Source organism: Antrostomus carolinensis, unplaced genomic scaffold, assembly GCF_000700745.2.
Source record: "Antrostomus carolinensis isolate BGI_N321 unplaced genomic scaffold, ASM70074v2 scaffold22320, whole genome shotgun sequence".
In the NCBI taxonomy this organism is placed as follows: domain Eukaryota; kingdom Metazoa; phylum Chordata; class Aves; order Caprimulgiformes; family Caprimulgidae; genus Antrostomus; species Antrostomus carolinensis.
Genome location: NW_010288008.1, coordinates 1293 through 21960, shown reverse-complemented (window position 1 = coordinate 21960; position 20668 = coordinate 1293). Strand labels below are relative to the sequence as shown.

At 36.7% G+C, this 20668-nt stretch overlaps 1 long non-coding RNA gene across 1 annotated transcript; it reads right to left on the bottom strand.

The window, feature by feature from the left end:
- Positions 1–327: 327 nt before the first annotated feature.
- LOC104522866 (uncharacterized) lies at positions 328–14999 on the bottom strand. The gene is made up of 3 exons (XR_003766166.1): positions 14858–14999; positions 6716–6789; positions 328–814 (listed from the first exon to the last, which is right to left on the bottom strand). It is a non-coding gene; the product is annotated as an uncharacterized LOC104522866 (long non-coding RNA).
- Positions 15000–20668: the final 5669 nt, after the last annotated feature.

Here is a 20668-nt window from a genome sequence, read left to right as displayed (position 1 = left end):
ATTCTGCAAATCCTTATCAAGATAGCGTATCCAAAGCCATGCTTGTTTTTGACCCCCCACTGCTAATTTCTATGCATTTGTTTCCAAAGCTTCCTAATTCTTACCAGCTGGCAGGTATAAATCCCATCCCAGTAATGAGCTGGCTTGTTTCTGTGTACAGAGCACTGATTGAGAGCTTCCTCACAAATATCTATACACACAACTTGTGATCTAAGCCTACTGTGATTACCTACAGGCTTTGTGAAACCTACTTGAAAAGGAGAAGTCAAAAGTAAGAGATTCAATTGGAGAATATAAGAGCTTACAAAGAAATTGTCATGTTCATATGAACAATTCACATTTACTTTTAAGAATACAGTACTCTGAAAAGACATTGTGTGTCCCTTGCAATCTGGATAGCACACATTTAACATGCAGTCATACTCAAAAAACTGTGTAATTTTGAGCACAGGTATGCATATGTGTGCTACCCTGTATGGTGCAAATACATAAGATATTGAGCCTTGAAGTTTCCCTGTTCTGCTCACAGTGTGCCTCAAACCCTCATTCTGCTTTAGTGCAGAGCCAATTTATGCAGAAGGGGAAGGCCAGCAAGAGTGTTGCTTCCTTCCCCAGCAGAGCCAGGATCTATGGTCTGAAATCCAAAGAGGTGCAACTCTTGTTTTGTTGCTGTCTGAAATCTGAGCTCCTTTCTTTAGCTGAATAAGCAGCATTGCACTGAAAACTAGAGAAGCGCAAATCCCATTACATAGCACCCTGAGGCTGGGCTTCATGTTACAGATGTAACATGCTTCTCTCTGCTTGTTCAGAGGAGCTGGGGAGTGCATGGAGGGGCAGGGGGGGAAAGGGATCAGTAAGCATTGTGAAAGAGCCTCTGTGAAGATGAAAGTCTCAACAACCATTTCCCTCAGGAAGCAAAAGATTAAATATTCTATACTACTTGCTAATTAAAAATTCAAACTGTTGCCTTTATGAAAGAGAGGCTTACTTTTATCTTTAAACTCTGAAGTTTTTAAGATTTACTCCTAAACATACTGTCAGGGACTTCTCCCTCTTAGAAAATCCTGATGTTTTTTCAGGTCAAGACTCTTCTATGGAGTAGAGGCCAGGCGTGGGTGTACCCTACTAATTTCAAAGCCTAGGAACAGTGTGGGCTGGCAGCTTGTAAAGGAAGCCACAGCACACCTTTAGAGCCCTCGCCCTCCAAAAGTCATGGTGTTAGATAGGTTTGGCAACAGGCTGCAACTTATTCTCTGAGGTCTACCAAAGGACTCAAGAGCATTCTCCACAGGGAACACAGATGGTGAGAGTTTCAGCATGCTTCACATTGGGGGAATCAGAGACTAGCCAGAGCTGAAATGTAGTTACTACCACAGGAAATTAATTTAAATTAAACACTGCAAACAATACAGTGGGGAAGATTGAGCTGTCAGCCTGCCTTTAGTGGCAGACAATCCTGTGGTCAGGATTGGAGTCCAGTGATCTGTTGCACAGATCCCACCTACAATGAGTTACTTCTGAGTTTATCAGAAGGACAGTATCATCTCTCAGTGATGAATGAGAATCAAAGAAGAAAGAGGAGGGCTATATTAAGTACTAGTAAGAATTTTCTTCTTCAAATAAATGTACACCTGTTGCATGCAACACTACAGTTCAGAAGGTTAGCAGGATTTCTCACCAACAACACACCAGAAAATGCATTTACAAAGTAAATGAACAAGCAACCCAAGAAACTATCAATGTAATTTCTATTATGCTTTGGAATCAGAATAAAATGTATTATACTTTTAAATATGAGGTATCAATTTTTAGAAGGAATACATATTACGTATTAACAATAACTTGAGCTCACAGAGGTGCTTATCCACTTACTTATTTACACACGTCATAAACAAATGTTTAACAAAAATGTATATTCTAGTGTTTCCATGCTACATTATATATATGTATATATACATGCTGTATGTTAATCACATAGATTGCATTATGACTTTATGGCTAATTTATCTCTAATGTTAGCAAAATGTTAACAGAAATTGCTGAAAATCTTTGAGAATTTTCTCCCATAGCTATGCAGAATTTTTGGACATTGTTGCTCACAGCCCTTGGTCTCCCAGACTAGGACACACCACTGTCAGACTAAACTCTGTGCAACCATGTGGGTAGAGATACTGCTACGGTGGGTGCTTAACTCTGGGGTTACCAACAGCATGTGATTATACTCACTTGAGATGGCTGCCCCTGTTGCAGGACCACCACTGACAGCAACTGAAGCATATTAACAACATGTACTTAAGTGCCAAAAGAACACAGATGAGACACAGTGTAAAATAAGGAAATTACCCTTGGCAAAATAAGGAAATTACACAATCACCAAGCTAGTTGAGTACTTGTCTGAGATCAGACAGTGGAGGAAGACGGTCTGTTTGAAACTGAAGTAGTGCTTGTGGCAGAAAGAAACACTAGAAACAACTTGTGAAGTCTAAAGTGGAAAAAAAAAGTCAAGCGGTCAAACTGCAAGCAATTATTTGATTTCAAGAACAGAAATATGCTACCATCGAGTTGGTTAAGAATCAGGAAACTTGCCCTAGAGCAGCAACTGTTGACCTCTCAGGCTCCACAAGGTTATTGTTCTTGTCCACTACACGCTACACTGGCTCTCAAAAGAATAATGCACAAAATGTAAGATTCAGGCCTTTTCCTCACAGTATTTAAGTGTCCAGGACATCCAATAAACTGCCTCACATTGCAGAACTGTAACCATAGTCTTTAGGCATTAAAGAACAGATCTTAACCAGGACAAAACTAGTTCATGTTGGAGGCTGAGCTTCCTCAGAGACTAATTCAGGTAGGACAAACTAAGACCTGTTTACTTTTGAAGATTAATTCCAATTGACCTAGACCTGAATTGGTAGCAAAATCCCCAAAGTTCATTCCACCTCACTTTGGGCCACTGTACTATTTACCCAGGCTCCTTATATAGAAATTACTAAGAGATTATCTTCAGAGAGTGATGCAGGTCACAGGAGAGCTGGGTCATCTTCACAAGATGTTAGAGACCAGTCTCTTTAAAGCAACACATATCACTTTGATAACCGCCTTGCTCAGCTGGTCTGCCCCTCAGTGGCTTTAAGTGGGGTGAAAGGGTGCATGTAGGTATGACCTCAGGTCATATGCTAAGACAAGTGGCATGAGGCATGACACAATTACTGCAGCTGTACAGAACCATGCATCTATCCCAATTTTCTTAGCAGCTGCTTGTGTTTTTTCTAGATGATCATGGCCATGTGATTCTGTATTAGTATGGTGAATTTTATATTGGTGGTCTCCCTGCAGTAAAAACTCCAGATATCTCTCTAAGAAAATTCTGTGCGTTATTCTGCGGTTCTGCAGCCACTGCCCATCTTCCTGGGTATACAGCACAATTCCCCCTTATCAGCTCAGGGATGAAACTACATAGTTACATATATCCTTTAGAGAATAGTCCATTGGCTGCTATACATGCAAAGATTTCCAGTGATGCAAAAGCCAAGCATGTTTTTGATTATGCTCCTTACCTACCAGTTAGCATGAAGCAAGTAAAATGGACTCTTCCATTTGAAGTAAAAACCATGCACATAGAAAAAAATTAAATTATCATGGATTCTTTTTTTTTTTTTTCTGGGTTACTTCATGTGATATATAAGCTTTTAAGATCTTCAGCAATTGTGCCCCCCCCACCACCCCAGTTACTTTCTCGTCTGCCAAACATATACAGCAGAGCACAGTCAAAACAAAAATCAGAAAGTCATCTATGCACATTAAAGTCTTTCTCCTGGCAGAAGAAAACAGAATAGAGATAAAATGCATTATGCATGATTAGTCAACCACACCAAGTCACGTCTGTATGATGCTGAGATACTGTGGTTATAGGAATAGCACAAAAATCTTTATTGACCAGGGTTCCTACAGACTACTAAGACCTTTAAGGAGCATACTTAATGATAAGAGCATAAGAGGGGAGATAGAAGAAGGAGAAGGAGGTGGCTTATCAAAGGGGACACTGGTAAGTGCCTGCCTCTTCATGATTCCTGGCCTCCTAGAGATTCTTGCTACTAACTACTGTTCTCTTCTCAGAAGCAACTCTTTTGCATGCCAACTGTTTCTCTTTCTGTTTGCTCTTCCACGTCTGCGGAAGGAAGAAGGAAAGAAGTGGTCTTGCTGGTGACAACATGCAGTCTATACACTGTCTTCAGAGAAAGACAGAGGATCAGGAACTGTTAGGATGAAAATACCTATGGCAATTCTTTTCAAAGCTGTTCCTCCCACCGTGATAATCATCCAAGTGTAGCTCTTCCCTCTCTGTCTTCCAAGCTGGCTCCTTGGAAGTGACTTTACTTCTTTAGTAAAATGTGCTACAATATTCTACTGCACAGTCCTCATTAATCTTACACATTGCCCTAGTACAACAGAGAGAGAGTAAGCTGTTGTTGAGATAACTGGCTTCCATTAGCAACCATGTGATTGGCAGGACGATAAAGTCTTTCCCCTTGCAGGTCAGCTGCTTTTTAAGAAGAGGGCAATCCTGCTGATCCATCTTTTAGCTACAGTCTCTCACTGAGTCCCAAATCTCCTGCCTTTTAGCTTTGATACGGTTCAAGCTTCCCCCCTTGTATCAGCCTCTACCTGTCATCAGCTCCTCTGTACCAAACAGCCAATATCAGGAGTTTGACCTCAGGGCACAGTCCGGGTGGGCAGGTAAAACCTGACCACTGGACCTACTTCCTTATCTTTCATATCCTGCAATTCATGAAGAAGTATCAAATTCAAACTAAAAAACAGAAGCATGACCTTTTATAAGAACTTTCTGAAAAAGGCTCTGTTGCCTTTCTAAGTATTCTTGAAAAGAACTGTCATCCACCTTATTAAGATAGAAATGGATCACAAATAAGGAAGACAGAGAAAACACTGCAAATCCTTACTAAATGGTAAATGTTTTTAATGTGTGCTTGCAAAACCTTTTGGTGAGGCACAAAAAAAAATAGTAAATAACAAAAAAACCCCAAATATACTAGAACTATTCTACATCTACAAGCTCCAACTGCAACCCAACAAAGAGAGTTGCCCAGACTTCTGCTGTTTATAAAGTATCTGGGATCAATTAGATTCCCATGACGTATAGAGCATCCTTTATAAAGTGTTATTTGCTTCAAGAAAATTCTAAATGTAAGTTGCTAACATAAACTGAGAGCTATCATAAGCAACATAATCCCTATTTATGTGACATGGTCGACAGCTGGTGCTTAAAACATACAAAAATATTATTTATTTCCTGTAGCAAGTATGTACACACCCTGCCCTCCTGCATAGCTGGAAATCATGTTTTTCCTTGAAAAAAACATGGGCTCTACAATGATTTATACCACTTAGGTGGATGACAGAAATGGTGCCAAAATCTCTCAACATCCTTTCCCTTCAACTAAACTGACTTAGTACAAATTGGAAGATGTTTAGTCACTTCTAACATTGATAATAAAAGGAGAATAAAAACTAATCTAAAAGAGGAAGGCTGCTAGTCAAGGCAAGACTTGTGGTATTTGAAGTCTGGCAGAGTACATCTTCATCTTCACATTTTGAATTCTAGAACTCTTAATGTACACGTATCACATGAACAAATCTTATGGCCACAATCCTATATCTTCCTCACGTAGTCCACACTTACTCCATGGTAGATACTGTTCATATTTATATTACTGTGAGAATGTAACAGACAACTCTGTCTTTTAACTTTTCCATTGAAAAATACACTTTAATGAAGTCTTTTTTACAAGGAGAAACTGGAATACTTTTGTCTTGGGAATTTTCCTTTCTGAAATGCCTTTTCATTATTTTGCTGTGAAAAACCTACTGAACTATTAAAAGCAAAAATATTCTTACTATATAGATAATTGGATATGGAATTCTTTCTACATTTCTCTTATTTTCTGATGACTTTGACAAGCTCATAATGGTGCTGAAAAATATCATCAACATCTGCAGAAAGCTAAAGACATAAATCCTTTCTAAAAAGCTTACTTCAATTATGAAGTTTATGAAAGTAAATTGTGATAGGTGGATATAGTGTCTGAATTTACAGAGAGCAAGGGAACAGAAATAACTACATGAAACTAAGACAAGATTTTAGTCTGGAAAAACCTTCCTTTTGGCAAGAAATGTAGAAAAGTCTTTCTGATATTAAGATATTTAAAAATAAATTTTATACAGAAGAAAAGCCATCTAGTTGGAATAAAGCTGCTTTCTAACAATTTAAAAGAATTCTATGTAACAAATTAAAGAAAGGAAATGCTAAATAATATCATGCCCAATTCTGCTCTCCAGGGAGCAGATGAGCAGATGGGAGCAATTGCTCAGAATGGCATAAGGCCAGCACACACCAGGGTAACATGTACACTCTTGCAAAAAGCATCACAGGATCTTTACAAAATTGTCAGGACCAAAATTGAATCTTACATCCAAGTAACAGTACCACCAGTAGCACAGTGCCCCCTAACAACACACTGGAGAAACAGTTTTATGCTAAATTACAGGGAATAGTGCCACTAACAACACTTCAAATGACCACTTTTCAAAACTAATTACACGGGAATGCTAAAACATGAAAGGTTCTTGAATGTAATAACTTCAGCATTGGTCAAAAGGGAAGTAGTAGAATAAAAAACAACAACTAGTATCTTACTTGTCTGAGGTCGATGAAAGCTAACTGCAGGGTGTCTCCCTGGAATCCTGGCACAGGCTCAGAACTAGCAAACACTGCAAGGAAAGGTTAAAAATATTACAGATGCAGATTTCTTTTTTTTTTTTAACCTAACAGAAAAATCAAGTTCTATGCATTATAAATGCTATCTAGCACTAAAATAAAACAAGTTTGACAGAAATAGATTACAACTATTAACCCATGCTGATTAAAAGCAAAAAAAACAAGAAACAACTTTCCTACCATTTTTTCAGATCCAATAATCCCCAAGAATAATATTTCTAGGAGTGTTATTAGAAATTTTGTTTAAAATTCTAATCCACAACCACAGAAGCCAACATCTTTTTTTGGCCTGAGGTGAACAATTACTGAAGAATTTCCAAATAATACCAATTCCATGGCTGTCAGCATATTTTCAAACATCTGCTTCTGTTACAGCATCCGCTCTATAAAAACTCCACCTCTAGCCAAACAGCAATAAAAGACAAACACTAAGTTTAAGGTGTAGACAACAGGTGGAAAGATCTACGTGCCACTGTAAGAGCAGAGCTGAAATGGCTGTTCATGCCTTTTAGCCAGCCTATCAATAATGAACTTCTGCTGGTTTTAAACCCCAAAACAGGCTGTCAACATTGGAAGGGAAACTATATTCAAAATGCAAAAAATGGTAACATTTATGGTCATGAAAAAAGTCAGCTACTAGTCTAAATTAGGAAACAATCAACAACTGTCAAACCTAAAAATAAACATTTTTGTTGTTCTTATCCCAGTCAAATATTTATAATAAAGACACTTACAGAAACTCCCATTGCCTCACATCCCCATTCAAGTTAGACATCTTACTTCAGAAGATTTTAAGATAATTTTTCTTATGCTCTTCAGTTAAGAGCTCTTAACAAAACAAAATAGATACTACTGTAATAGTTTTAATCTGAGGTAGTGAAAGGTAACATTTTTTCCCAAATTTGAGAAACACATCATTCAGTAGTAGAGACAATAAAACCCATATGTATCAAAACATTTCCAGATCCAGTGCTCAAATAGTGTGCCACATGAACTCCTACTAAAGTTTAAAAAAATGTGAAATGGTTAATAGATTTTTTTTTAATAGCTAGTTAGAAAATTTTGGATCATCATGTGAAAGTAAGATCCAGAAAGACATTGGTGTCCAAGCTAACATGATGGGAAAATAATGAGTTCAGTCATTTACTTCTGAATGTATGGTTTCAACTTAAAGCAGTCTAATGAATTCATATAAACTATTCACAAGTCTAAAAATGGTTATGTGGAATGCAAGCTAAATGAAAATAATAAAGATCCTTATTTAAGTACAAGAAGCTACTAAAATAATCTCAGAATATCTAAGAATATCTTAGAAATAGATTAATACAGGATCAGAGTAGCAGCTTTACCAGTAGAGGTAGAATTCATTACTTGTATTATAGTAGTGCAAAATTACTTGTATTATAGTAGTGCAAAATCTTTTAGGGACAGTCATGTAATAGGAGAATGAATTAAACTGGAATATGACTTGATTCGTCATCAACTAAAGGAATAAAAAATAGCAATCAAATGCCCTAGGGAGAACACTTGTAATGTCACAGACAAGTATCAGTAACAGTTGTCAAATGCTCACCAGTTACTGTATTTAAGTCTGCATTTTAAATTGTCTGGTTTTCCTACTTCATAAATAACACCAACTTTCTAGGGGAGTTTCTAGGGAGTTTCAATCTGTCACAAAGATGCTTTTCAAATAAAAAAGAAGAAAGACAAAAAATAGTAGAAAAAGCATTTCCTAAACCCAGCATGTTATAGAGTTTGCTTAATAATAAACTCTTCAAAAGCAGCAAAGAGAAAACAGTCTGTACAACCACCAACCTGAGAACAGATCTCCAGGCCTACGAAAGCAGCTTTCTGAACACCCTAGTCTAAAAGACTAGGTGTCTCCATGGCTGCAGGCATTTCATGGCCACTGGGACCACCCTTTCTTCGGGGACAGACAGGCCTATGATCCTGGCCCCTGCAGTCAGCCAAACATAGTATCTAAAATGGGAACACTGTGCAATATCAGGGAATTCTCAGCAATGCCCCGTAGCAAACAGCTAAGAAGAGATACATGGGTTGTGAGCTATGGCAACACGCTAGTAAGGAGGATAAGCGTGATGGTCAGGAGTCTTTTTTACATCCCTTAAACAAGGAAGGAGAACGTGTACTATTCTTGAAAGATAAGGCCCATCTGTATCTGATCCTGTATAACTCTGTTCATACACAGCACACTGAGATCAGCTTCCCCCACTAGAATCCGAGCTCCTCCAGCCACTCCACAATGGCAGTACTGGGAGAGGGACGCTCTAAGGCAAAGCAATGGCTACAGAACTGAAAAGTGAATATAGGGAAGAGTGTGACCTGCAGCAAAACTTTTCAGTTAGCTATTGGCACTTTATACTTTGGGAGGTACCCTTCTATAGTGCGATACTTTTACTTGCCACAGGGCAAATATTTGCCTCCTTTCTGTAGCTCATCAGGCTAACATAGTTTGGAATTTATCCCAACTCATTAAATAATGTGGTATGATTTAGTTTCTCTACATAGTACCTACTACCACTGAAGCTATACAACAAGAAGAGCACAGGATACCAAACTTAATTATTGTATATGCTTTATATACAATACTGTAGCTACAATTTTATATTATAAATGTTTTTACAACACTAAGGACACACATTATAGCACAAGCATTTATTCTCACATTTGGGTCATTTTTAACAGGTTACTACAGTAGAATTTGTTTCATTATTACAATGTAATGAGTTCAAAGGGCAAAAAGATAATCTACTTATGGTAACGGTCAGACAGTTCCCCCCTGCCTTCAGCTCAGGGCTTTTAAGTTTTGGCAACAATTTTACAAAGCTAATTAAATATTTATTTTCTTCTGCACAGCATTTTAGGAAGATGTTATAAGAACAGGATTAACATTCTTAACATCTTTGTCCTAAGGGTCCTTTTCCAGGTAGTAATGAAACATTGTCATATATACATATTTTAAAATACTCACCCTTCTATTAATTCTAGGCTTAAAGAGGATTTGGAGGAATAGAAGGCTGCTTGGTTGTTTTAGCGTACATAAGAGCATTCAAGAATTTTATACGAGAGAGTTAAAATGCAAAGATCACCATTAAACTGTCACATATAGGGGCAGAAAACTAACAGCTTGGCAGTTCAAAACAGAAACATTAATGGTTTTGGGAAAATAAGCTGAAAATATGGATTATATGAATCTGATATTCACAAGGCTTTTGTTAACATCTATTTTCCCCGCACTTTGCTGATACTGCGTAGACCTTTTCTGTGCATATAGAACGAGATCTTTGTCACAATGTGTGTTCACAATATGTACAATTGCAACATACTTCCTACAACAGCCAGTTTGGGAATTTACAGGAGGTAGGATCTAAAAAAAAAAGTATGTAGGAATACAAATCAGGCTGGGAGGTAACGTATACGCGAGAATAGTAAATTCAAATATTGTAAACATGACTTCAGTCCATTTTCTTTTGTGTACTTTGCACTGATATTTTCATTACATTTTGTATACGGGATATATGTGAATTGATGTATATAAGTGCTAATGGCTATCTTAAGAAAAAGGCCATGTCTGCTAAAATGGAATTTAAGACATCTGTAACTGTAAATTGTAGTGGATTTCTATACACTTCTAGGTTTATTAACAGGTCTCTTGATTTTTTTCTCTCAAAACCCCATCTTTTATCCATCATTTGTGTGTGCTTCTCTGTTGGTCTGACAAAGTTTTGCTGCTCAATGGCAGAAATTACAAACCAGAGTCCAGACCTCGAATCAAATGCTAAATTAGCATTTAGCATTAGTTTCACTTCTGCCTCATAGTATTGATTCAGAGGCAGGACAGCAGAACTACAAATTTACTTTTAAAGGAAGAGCAGAGAATCAGGTGACTCTCAGCAGCCAGCAGCCACTTTGCAGCCCTCCTGGATGCTCCAGCTGTTCAAACACGCCTGGAGGGGAGCCTCCCCGAGGGAGCTGCCAGCTGGACGGGCAGCAGCCCCCAGCCCTGCCCCCAGCACCGGCCAGATCTCGCTGCTTCCCCTCACTCCCATGCTGCCATATGTGACTGCCAGATGAAGGATGGTCTCATGCGAGCTAAGTTAACCTGACTTCCCATATGGGAGGGGAGGCAGGTAAAGTGAGGGGCCTCCAGAGGAGAATATTCTGCCTTTTCAAAGAAAAAAAGAATTTGGGTTCCTCTGCTTCTGGCATGCCCATCTGGAGATCACCTTTGTGTATGCTTAACAGAGAGCACCTGGGCCAAGATATCTCTTGCTCTTGGATACTGTAGCTATTCACAGACTGGGTGAAAAAGGAGGGATGGGCAGGAAGCCCGGCATAGGGCTGGTTAGGAAGGTATAGCGCATCCTGCTTTGCGCTAATTCTCCGCTAACACATGCCCATTTATAGGCAGGACCCAAAACCTTTTCATCCTTGCACAGATTCATGTCTGGATGAAGAAGGATGCCTACTCAATCATACCACCTTCTGCCAATTAATCCTGTCTCACAATTCAGCTATATTAAAACACATAAATGATAAAAATTATTGATAACTTTTCCAGCAATTAGAATTTCTGACAAATTCTAATTCCTTACTGAAATGCTGATGTAAGGTATCTAGATCTGGGTGGTGTCTCTGAAAAGATCATTTTCTATTATGCACACTTTGCTTTTCATAAAGTGAAATACAGCAACCCACACTTCAATTTCATTCTTGAAAAACTGCAAATGCCTCTCGTCCCCTCCCCAACCCATTTCCCTCCTCAGCAGATTGAAATGCAATGTTCAAGCTGAAGACACTTCTTTGGGTTTTATTCAGTGGGACCTAGTCCGTTCTATTTTTTCTGAATACTGTTGTAAGAATCCAAATCATCCTAGTGGAAGATCACCACTGAGAAAGAATAGTATAAAATACAGAGGTAAAACAATCCCCTAAGTTACCAAATATATAGAGAGAGTGGAGAAATACTTCAATTAGAACAGGACAAATGGAAATAAAACTGAAAGCTTTTGGAATGTTTGGAAGGAAAACAAAAAACTTAATAGAAGCAGAGCAAGAAGATCATAATCTTTTTTTTTTTTTTTTTAATAATCATCAGAGAAGATCACCTGATACTATTACTATTCTCAAGAAAAAGGATCAAATACTTCTGGATTTTGTGCTCTGCTTTTTAAAGTTAGGTACTTTGCATAAAAATGTAGTGCAGGAAAGTAAAATCCTAGAGTTCACCACAAGATCACCTCCTTCCTTTCTACCTTCCTTTCTTGGAAAACCACTTATCATTCTACTTATTTTCTGTGACTGAGAACTTCAGCACTTACTGAATATAACAGATTGCTGCTCATTAACAGATTGTAGGACTGCTCATTGCTTTTTAATAGAAAAGAAAAAATCACATTTTCCTGCTTTTATTTAGATCTCCTCCAGTTAATCTCAGAAAGAATAAAAATGTAATGTTAAAGATGAGAATAAATACCTAGAATATTTCCAAGAATTTTAGAAAAATGTATCTTCAGATATTCATAACTTTCTACATCTCACATAACTTCTTAGTTCAAAACACATCTGAGTATACTCCACTGTGTCTATAAGTAAAATGTCAAACCCATGTATACAATACAGTAGGAAACTACCCAACAGTTGTGACTTACTCAACACTCTAAGCACTAATTGAAATGTCACTGTTGTATCCATTAATCCCAAAGTGCCAAAGAATAAAGCTGGGGGAGGGTGATGAGCGAGAACATAAATCACAGGCATCACAGTCAGGCCTGGAATGTGCCTGTGATGGACCTTATGAATGAAATCACAACGGGGTTGCAGTCTGAGCAAAATCTTGCGTCCATCCCTTATTCCACAGACTGTAAAATGTCATCTGTTGCAACGTACTATTCTGACAAGCTTCCATAACTAAACTACTCAAAGGGTTTCTGTGCAAAACCAATTTTTTCTAACATGGTTTAAAAGCTTTGCAGAAAGGAAGAATTAAAGCTTATTCTATTTGCATCTATACAGCCCACGCTAGAAGTTATGCAGTGGTGGAAGGAATGCAGTTTTCAGTCTTTAAGTTACTAGTTTCCTGAAACTTTCTAATTTTGGCCCAAGGTTTTCCATGTCCTGTCTATGCCATGTCTCAGTATAACAGCTACATATAACAAAACATGTTGTTTTAAGATTATATTTTTATCTTAAAATAATGAAAAGTTATAAAGTTAGATTAAAGAAAACTTTACTAAGATCTCCTCACTGATTGAAGTTTCCACTGTGCAGCAACCAAAGATGGTAGAAAGGGTGGTAAAAAAAAATGGGATGGTACATAACAGGGCAAAGGCTGAGAAGAAAAAAGTCTGAAAACAACCCAGAGATGAGATGACAGCCGGACTTGTTCGGACTTCTCATTACTTTGCTGGGAACATACTGTTCATACTGTGAAAGTCACCTGCAAGACATGCATTTTATCCCCTGTACTGCTAGAAATCTGCAAGTGAAACAGTGAACTGGTTAATCTATCCAGAGTAGTGAAGTACTGCTTTGTTCAGAGATTATATTTTAAATATCAGAAACAGAGTAATACAGTAGTGGGCAAGCTTTCTTCACTGTTACACTGTTTGTTCAGAAGGCAGATGACTATGTAATGGGTGTCCCAATTCACTTTGTCTAGATGAATGATTATGGTGTCTGTATTATGAACACTATGGAATTTCTCTTTTTACAACTGGGATCTTTTTTACATCTAAGAAAATACACAAATGCACGTACACATACTCCTACCCACCTACCTGAAAAGAACACTACTAAATTTGCAATATCAAGCCAATTACTAAAACTAAAAAAAAAAGTTAAACCATCATCTGTTTGTCCAACTTGTGCAATCATGAGACAAACTTTAATGTCATGATCCCAAATATTTTTTCCATCAGACCCTGATAATCCTATCAGTTCATTCCACACACTGAAAGACCTTAAGGCTGTATAACGAAGGTCCGTCAGAAAGATGCCTGCTCTACCTATTACAGAGTTTAGCTGGAATGTACCAAATAAGGCAGGAGAAGGAAAGACAAGTGTATGGTTAAAATGCCAAAAATGACACTTAACGCTGTCCCTGGACTCCCACAAGAACCCTTTGTGATGCTAACAAAACTGCTTGAAGTCGAATTTCCAGTTTCCCATAGGTGGCTAATTGTTTTTGTGTCCAAACTAAAAACTTCAGGATATGACTTGCAGAACTACCCCATTTTACAACTGTCACCAAATCATGGAGATCCCTGTTTCAAACATGTAAAAGGAAAGATACTTTTCAAAAAACAGAACATAATAATCTAAAAATATGCATTAAAAAAAATGCTACTGAGCCTTTTCACTGTATCTCAGTCATGAACCATAAAATCAGACTTAAAACCAATTCATAATACAATGATGTCCGGGAAGTAACTTTCTTCATACAGATTCTCCATGCAAAACATGAGGAAATTAATCCTGCCTTCAGTGCTGGACTAAACCAGTTCTACAAACTAATTCTGATACCATATTTTGAACAGTGAGAAAAAAACAACATCTGATGTTTACTAAATGAGTACTGCTATTTTGCACAGTGGCAGTAATAATTCTATCCATGTAACAGCACATTTAAAATTTCTATAATAATAAATAAATTCAAGAGGGAAATTAAAATTTTACAGGCATGTGACTTTTTTTTCCTCAACTATAAAAGCATAGTATTTATGTAGTGGGTTTCATCAATTTTGTACTAGTCTATAGTTTTTTTACTGGATATAGCAATTACGATCCCATTAGGGCTAACACCAGATGTACATTTCAATTGGATACTTGAGTTAAAAAAAGTTTCATAAAATAATTTCCCAGAAATGTTAACATACTTACTCATAAATATTTTTACAAGTAGCTGTACTATATTTTTTTGTTTGTTTGTTTAAAAGACAAAGCTTTAGTAGATTACGGGAAAACATTACTATATGGCTTAAAGAATTTTTTTGCAATGTTAAGACAGATATATATAGGAATACTGGAACATCTACTTACGTTCACATTGTATCACATCTAAATTAAACTGCTGAATTGCTCCCATGCTTATTTGTTTTAATTCACTGTCCAGTAGCATCTGCATTAGGGATGTTGAAAGATGCTGGCAGGATGACATGCATGCTGTCTGGGCCACTTTTCCCTAGTAGAAAGAGCAACAAGTTTTAAGGTAAAAACAAATGTTATGTCACTAAAGAACTGCTTATCTGTTTGGTTTTAATATACCCTTGTAGTCTTAATGATGCAGGACTTAGATTAGAAGAAGAAAGATCACACTTGCTATTATTTCTTTGACCTGTTAGCTTTGTTTATATTAAATCAATTGGAAAACTAAACTAAATATATCTTGAAGCAATATTGATATTTCTTCCAGATATTCAACAGTCTTCATTAATACAAAGACATTTCCAAAATAATAACAGCATAAGTTGCTGAAGTACATGAACAGTTTTGCAGGTTTGTTTTTTTTTTTAACCAAACAGAATAAAAGCAAGAATGCAATGAAAATCAACGTGCTGCATATTTTTAACAATAGCCAGTAAAAAGCTCTGAACTTTATATAAACCAAACTCATTGCTTTCAGTCAGGGCATTTCTAATAACAGCTTGTGCTAATTATTGGCACTTTAATTGCTTGTATTCCATCTCAAAGCATGTTGCTAAATTATTTAAAATATTCATGCCTATCCATCATCTTTTCAGGTGCTTAATAAATCAGTGCTGTCAGTAATCAACTAGTTACAAAATGAAATGTAGCCCTCTGCTGTACAAAATAGAAATAATTTTCCAATCAGTCTTGTTAGCAACATTTCTTCTTATGATGTGTATGTAATGGAAATGAATAATTTTCCAAACATGAGACAAAAAAAAAAAAAAGGCCCAAAAATCAGACATCAACTTGATAAATTACTAAAAATTTAGTAAAGAAAAATTGAAAGATATGGAAATTCTACCTTAGAACTAAAAAAACCCAATTAAGCTCAGATACCCGATCAGATGGCACCATTCCATTCATAGCACTGCAATCTTTTAGAGCAGAGCAATCCTGGCTTTCAAATGCAATTATGTGAGTCTCTGTGGTTTAACGTACCTAGACCACGCTTTTCAACTGACGCCTAAGTCACAACACATATTGAAACAAAGGTAACTATTAACATGCTTACACGAAAGAAATCGTAATTATGTAATATACCTACTGGAGCACACACCACTACCGTTTTACTCATATCCATCAGCAAAGTGATGACACATATTCTCTAAAGCAATGGTTCCCCAGCTGTTTTCTGCAAAGTCAGGTTGATTAATTTACTGCTGACTCACAGAAACACGTACAAGCAATGAAAAATTATAAGGATAGACAGCAGTTCACTGTTCCAAAAAGTTTGGAAAGTTCTGCTCCAACATCTGAAGAGCCAGATCTTGTCCTTGATAAGACCACTTGGTCTTATCATTGAATCCTCATGTATACATGTAACAGAAAGCAAATTTGGCCCTAAATATTTTGTACTTTAAAAATCCATTCTTTGTTAAAACATAATTAAAATGTAGACAATACAATGGAAAGCGTTCACTCTCCTCACACTGAAACATTAAATGGCTTTTGCTAATACCTCTTTAGCATTAGGATACTTTGAACTGTTAGGAGCTTTATATCTAAAATGAGATGTCAGTTTCTTAATTGAAAATCTCAGAAAAGCAAATAACATTTTTGACCAAAACAGATGAACTGACAACTAGGAATGTAAGAAACAATGCAAGAACAGCATGCTTAGAAGTCTCCCAAACTCAATGGTAATTACACTGGGAGACATGCAGCTCTATTCCCCAAGCAGAACAATATCAATATGAATGGAAAAAAAAAAAGAAAAGAGGAAGAAAAGGGGGAAAAAAGAAGGAAAATAGGAGGTGAGAAGGGGAATCAATGGGCCACAGTTCATTTAATTACAGAATAGTAGGTTTGAAATACTTAATGGAAATGTCATTTTGATTTAATGGAACAACTAGTGCATCTCTGTTTAATGTACCGCTCCATCAAATCAGCTCCATGTCCTATTTAAGCTGCCACTATAATGTAATAAAAGTTCAAGCAGATTAATAGGTTGTCAAGAAAAAAATTAACATTCAATTTCTTTTATATGCAAACAATGTGTAGTCTTCTATTATTTTAAATAAAAGACAGAATTTTATACTTCTGACAAGCATCTGTACTTAAATGCTACAATCTGGCAAATATCAATAGCACTGGAGCACAAGATAATGGTTACAATACAGAAATGACATGGTAAAAGCCACTTGGACTTTAAATAATTATCAATACATGTACACTTAATGCTTATTTTAAAATTTCATAAAATGGAAATAACCTAACATTTAAATAATTTCCAACTATGTAACTTGAACTACAGGCTTATTGTTCACACAACAGATCACCAAATAATAGAAGGTTACTATACACAGTTTATACTTACTCAGTACAATCACTCAATTTTCTTATATCTAGAGAAAAAATGAAGCTACGTATATCAATCAAAATGCTGAATTTTAACTGAGAGAAATGTGAACTTTACCGTTATCCTCTTCAAAATTCAGTGCTTCCAGGTCAAAATACACTGGATGTACGATAGTCAGAAAAGAATTAAATTAAAATTTGTGTTTGACAAATGCGATCTCATTAAAAATCTCTCTCCAAATTTCCATCATCCACCAATTAATCAATTTCTTGTCATTTTTTCATAATGCATTTTGAAGAGGAAATGTAAGGATTCGTGAACATAACAATAACACGTTTCTTTTCCAGAATTAAACAAATCTCCGTTAGTTTTAAAACATTCTTAATGTTTATCGTTTGTCAGTTTGTTGGGGTTTCTTTTAACTTACTATTATTATTTTTTAAGGGGGGGGGTGGCTGTGGTTAATGTATTTAGCAATTAAATACCTATATTCAAGAGCATGCAGAGATTCAGCAGGCTTCTCACATTCGTTCCAGTTGCCTTCCATTTGGAGACACCACTATTATCTCTGCTATGCCTATGCTAATTGCTGCTATCTACAAAACCTATTCTTCCACTCAACCAATGTAAAGTTTAAGAAACAAGGACCCTATTCTATAAGCAAAAACACCTGCTAACAGTGTTAAAGAAAACTGTTTTTTCACCCAGCCTTCACATTTTGCTGAAATACAAGTTTGTAAAAAGAGAAAACCCTTAGACAAACTTCTTATATTTCAAAGGAGCTTGGAAAGAGAATCTGCTGACATATTAAATCCTTTTTTATAGGACCCAAAAGCTTTTCTCCCAAGAACAATTGCAGTAAAGAGACATTTGGCTCCTAGGAAATTCCCAAAGGGTCAGCCATATGCATCCTTCCACGGCACCTTGGCAGTACTGCTTTCTAAGACCCATGCTAGCTGTCTCTAAAGCAGCTTTCATCATTCACTGTGGTGTCAGTCAATATGATTTATGGACTGCATTCAACAAAGTCAAAGCATATAGAATGAGAAATATGACTACAATCTGCTAATTTGTTTTGTATTGAGCCACTTAGGAGTCAAAGACCTGATGTCAGGCTGAGACCAGCAACACAATTAACCAGCCAGTGACAGATTCATCCATCCTCCCTGCCAGGCTGTGCCAATCAAAGACAGCATGAAGCGGCATTTGGAGAAATCAGTAAGAAAACCCATTCTCTAAGTAGCCTGTGGAGGCTGTTGATTGACAGTTTTTAAATATAGCTGCAGAAACCCACCACCCCTTCACCCTCACTGCAAGCTGTGAATTAGGCTCCTGCTGCCAATCAGAGAAACAATAAAATAACACAAACTGCCATCCTCAGCATAAAAGGAAATAACAAAACTTATTTGTTAAATCTAAGAAGTTAAGCTGAAGAATTTAACAATATGAAATGACACAATGAAAAACTTTCTGAAAATGCAAAGAAACTAAACATACAGACTTTATCAGTCATAAAAATTACAGCATGGTACTAACATCAGGACTAAAATCCAATTTTTGAACTACTGACAAAAAACAAGTATATTAAAAAACACTGATAGAATTTTTAAGACTCAGTTTTACTCCCAGTAGCTGCCCCAAATTCTACTGAAAATATTCAAATACCTACTTGAAAGTAATTTGTAACTTTTACTTTTCAACGGTAATTTTTTTCCAAAGAGTTGTCCAATACTAACTTTGTACTGACAAAACACACATCTAGAATAAAACTTCAGCTAATCCTAAACTTTGATTAAAAACACTTTTAGACACAACCTCCATAATTGCAAATTAACTGATCTGAAAATAAAAGGTATGATTTCTCTTTAACTGTTCAAAATAAAAACTAAAAAATGCAGGTCCTTAACAAATTTGATCATCCAGTTGATTCCATGAGATTAATGGTTGTATAATGATATTTCAATTTGCTTTTTGATTCAAAGTATCTAGTGGCACTATAAGCTGCAATGTGAACTTGTGAAATGGGATGTAAAAGAACGTGATAACAGCAATAATTTCAAAAGACTAAATTCTTGTGACTTTAGAAAACAGAACCGTTAAAAGCTGCCTGAACTTCCAAAAGCAACACAGCCTCTGTGCTCTGCATCACTGAAATTTTGCTAGTGCTTGGTCATAACATAACCAGCACACTGACACCTATTCAATAGTAACAGGAAATATTTCTACACAAAATATTCTATATTCCTAGTGCTCAAGACACCTATTAGCTTGATAGATCAACATGAGACTTAGTATTCAAATCATAGAAATGTTAATTGGAATGAACCACCAATGTCATCTAGTCCAGCCTCCTACTTAATGTAGGACTATTGCCAACACTATTTCAGATCCGTTATCCTTTTGTCTGGCTGAGCCTTCAAAATGACCGAGGATGAGAATTCCACAGCCTGGGTAACCTCCTCCAACACTGCACTCTCCTCATGCAAGCTTTTTCCCTAATGTCAAAGCTTCATCTCCCAAGCTTCTACCTGTGACCATAGCCATATGTGAATTTTTCAGCTCTACCAAGAAGAGTTTGGCTCCACCACCTTTGTATCTGTCCTTCAAGATGCTGTATGCTGCTGCTACGTCTCTCCCCAGCCTTCTCTTTAACAGACTAAAAAATTTACCTCCCTAAACCTCCATTTGTAACTCACGTGCTCCAGGTTCCTAACAACTTGGAAGTCCACTGCTACGTCCTCTCTCCAGATCCACAGAGCTACTACTCAGTCAATTACTTTCCAGACTGTAGCAATGAATAGGGTTATTCCCACACTGTTTACTCTAAGTTCCCTACGTATTTGTTCACTTAAACAGTGAACAGCAGTGTACATTTGTTCACTTCAGCAGCACACAGCAACAAGAATCAATCACATCAGAGTTAGTAGAGAAAATCAGCAAAAGTAAGTTCAGAAATTCAGTATTCGGAAGCTGCTTTTAACAGAATGATATTAATTTCATCACTTTCATTATCATGGAAATGCTTATGCCAAATCAAAATAAACTGCTTATACAAAAATTGATGACCTGAAAATAACCAGGGTTTGGAAGAATTCCTAAATGCAATCCATCATTTTCTTAGAGAAAAAAAAAAACAAAAAACAAAAAAAAAGTGAGCACACACATTCCCTTGACCCCAGGCAGATGCAGCAGAGAAATGATGGAACTTTCACTGATTCTTTATTCTGTTATATCACTCTACCCTTATTCTGTATGCATGTCTCATAGCTGCATTTTGATACCTGACCTCTCTTCCAAAAGGTCTCATTGTCTCCTCTAAATTACCTCGTTTGGGATGCAAGGCACACCCCACCAACCTTCTG